General features: G+C 56.7%; 1 non-coding gene across 1 annotated transcript; it reads right to left on the bottom strand.

Annotated features, from left to right (window-relative positions):
- Window positions 1-784: 784 nt before the first annotated feature.
- On the bottom strand, window positions 785-857 carry TRNAF-GAA. The gene has a single exon. It is a non-coding gene; the product is annotated as a tRNA-Phe (tRNA).
- Between the last annotated feature and the right edge of the window lie 2,343 nt (window positions 858-3,200).

Below are 3,200 nucleotides of genomic sequence, written 5' to 3' on the forward strand. Positions count from 1 at the left end.
GCCTTTACCATGATGATGACACACTTGCAAAACACCCACCCAAAACATGCTCCTAGTCACTCCCCTTCACCTGCTGGCCACACTCCTCCTGATGCCGGCCAGGATCCCATTGTTCTACAYAGCTGTGCGGTGGGATACAGCCTGCATTGGGACAGGCTGGAAGAASACAAAGCAGCTCTGYASAAGGCCARGAGGAACCAAGGAAGATGCCCTTGACCAGGATGCTAACGTGCCAAGGCCTGGACTTCACCCAGGGACATGTAGATCTTSAGYGCAAYGTTCTCCCAGCKGAGCTACCTCAGMCCTGCTGTCTGGGTCTTTTCCCCATGCCAGCTGTGCATGAGCAGAGGCAGAGGAGCAGGACGTCMTTCAGACCCATGAACTCCCTCYTTGGCCATCACTGAGCTGGAACTGGCCCTGATGACCACCCACAGCCCTGCTCTGCTCTTCTCCTTCAGGCACAGGGCAATGGCAGCTCCTGTCAGGGGGTCACAGCCCTCCTGACACCCTCCTGCCTTTGGTGCTTGACCACCTGCCAGTGGTGCTAAACTGCTGGGGGTCTCCACATGAGACACGTCCTCACCTCCTGAGGCTCCACTCATGGCCCAGCCCCAGGCCCTCCTTGTCACCTGAGCTCCGCTGGCTCCATGTTCCCCACCACAAGGACAGGTGTCCTTCACCACCTGTGYCCCTTGTGTGAGTGTTTTGGCTTGGYAGCTCAGTGACCCTGCAACATCTTCCAAGTGGCCTAGATAWTGGGGCTTGCAAAAAGTCTTGGGGTGCCTGCCGAAGCCCGGGCTTGAACCAGGGACCTTTAGATCTTCAGTCTAACGCTCTCCCASCTGAGCTACTTCGGCCACACCCTCACCTTTCTTTTGTCCCATTTCTGCCTCTGCTCCAGCAGAGCTTGAACAGCAAGAGTCCTCAGGTCAACAGGGGCCACCCCAGGGAGCTCATGCTGGACACACCACATCACAAACCTCTCCATGCTGACCTCACAACACCACCTCTCAGTAGAGATCTGCTCTTCCGGAGGACACCTTTAACATGATGATGACACGCTTGCAAAAGACCCGCGCAGACGATGCTCATTCACATCTCTGGGGTACTGGAAAGCCCTCCCAACACGTGCAACGCAGTGAGCACCATGGGTGACACATTGCCAAAGCCCGGACTTCAGCCAGGGACCATTAGATCTCTAGTCTAGCTCTCCCCCAGCTGAGCTGCTTGAGCCCAGCTCTGGGCCTGCTTGTCCCCATGCCACCGGTGTCAGAACAGACACATGACGGGGGCAGGTCACACCATGTGTCCCTGCACCTCACCCGAGCTCAGGTGGCTTCATGTTCCCCACCCCAGGGACCGGTGCCCTCCACCATCTSTTTCCCCTCTAGGACCATCTTGGCTTGGTAGCTCTCACAGCATTTGAGTTCCCCAGTAGTGCGACCCAACTCCTTCCTTGTCCACGGGCACATGAGGGAGGGCAGGATGTAAAGGGGCAAAGTAAGAGTCCCTTCCAGCTGGATCCTGTGTGGGATATGGCCATGGACAGAGCAGCTCTGCAAAAGGCCAAGAGGAACCAACAAGGATGCTGTTGACAAGGACAGTAATCCCAAAGCCCTCGCTTGATCCAAGGACCTTTAGATCTTTAAGGCATCTCCTTTGTCCACCTGTATCTGCTCTATTCGCCCCTGGGAGGGACTCCTCATTCTGTGGATACCGTCACARCCATATTGGAGATCACCCTTACTGGGACATTCGTGTTCCGGCAGACTCTTTGTTTTGCTCCCGACTCCCAACTTCTGCCGAAGTTTGTTCGAGCTCCTTCAGTGTCTGCAGTTCAAGGACCTGGCACCAGAGGGCTCACAGAGATGGAAAATTTCGACATATTCTGTGTAAATATCTTTGATTCTACCAGTTCTCTGTGGCCAGCTGGAGAGATTTGGGGAGTATGGCCTGGATTTGAAGATTTCTGCAGTGAGCAGCCGTCCACTTTTCCTCGTTTCCATCAGAATAAGAGATATCAACATGCTGCAGTTGATGTTGTTCCTGAACATCTCCCAACAAAGCCTGGACATGAAGGAAAAGGAAGGTCCCTTAGGTCCATGTCCAGGTGTACACAAGTCCTTAATCATCCCCACGGGCTTTACCTCCCACTTTCTAAGTCAAGTGGCCTTGAACCAAGGTCTTTTAGATCTACCAGTCTAATGTTCTCCCTGCTGAGCTACTTTTGCTTTAGTTTTCCTTAGTGAGGTCGGGAGCTGCACATGACATACGGATGGACAGAGATAGATGGATAACTTTAGGAATGACCAGTTCCATCAGGATCTTGGAAATGCTGGAAAGACCAGTGAGGTCCAAGGCACAGAATGGGACTGGGTCATACTCTGTCTCACGTGGAGAGGTGATGGGCACCCAGGACCCAGAGCAGGAACAAGGGTCGCAGAAACAGAAAGAAGTCATCACACTGGCCATAGGCACCTTGTCTAGGACCACCTTGTGCTCCAGGAGGGCTCCTGCAGGTCCTGGGTCCTGTTTTCCAGGCCCTCACGGGACTTCAGCTCCCCCAGGGCATCTTGGAGGCATCAAAATGCCTCTTTGTARCCAACTGGGTTAAGCCCTGAATGACAATTTAGGGTAAAAGTGGAAGTCTAAGCACCCGGAGACCCATGGGTGCATTGTGCGCCTGCTTGGCCGAGGTGGACCCCAATGGGATCTTCACACAGGGACCAAAAACCTGATGTTGGAGACGCTGAAGATCATCCCGCGCCACCCGTCCTGCTCAGAACGGCTCAAGGCCACGTCCAGCTGGGTTTGGGACACGTCCATGGCTGGAGACACCACAACCCCAATGCTCATCCCGCGTCACAAGCCACGCTGGTGCCACCAGGGAGGCAGCCACAGGGCAGCACGTGGGACCTGCAGGCATCTGGGGACCCTGGGGCGTCCCGATGGGGGGGGAAGTGACCGTGACCCCCCCCCATGGGGACATCGAGGTGCCACCTCCCGGACGCCTGGGCCCTCCATAGGGACGCGGGCGGGGGAGAGGAGCAGTGACGTCACTCCGGTCCTCGCCGCGGGAGGGGGGGGAGAGCTCCGTGCGCGGCGCATGCGCGAAGCAGCGCCGCTCCTCCTCCCCCCCCCGCAGCCCGCGGGGTCCGCGCGTGCGCAGTGCGGCGCTGCGCCCCACCCCTCCCCCCCCG

Source organism: Nothoprocta perdicaria, unplaced genomic scaffold (genome assembly GCF_003342845.1).
Source record: "Nothoprocta perdicaria isolate Ctin4 unplaced genomic scaffold, notPer1 scaffold_509, whole genome shotgun sequence".
NCBI lineage: Eukaryota > Metazoa > Chordata > Aves > Tinamiformes > Tinamidae > Nothoprocta > Nothoprocta perdicaria.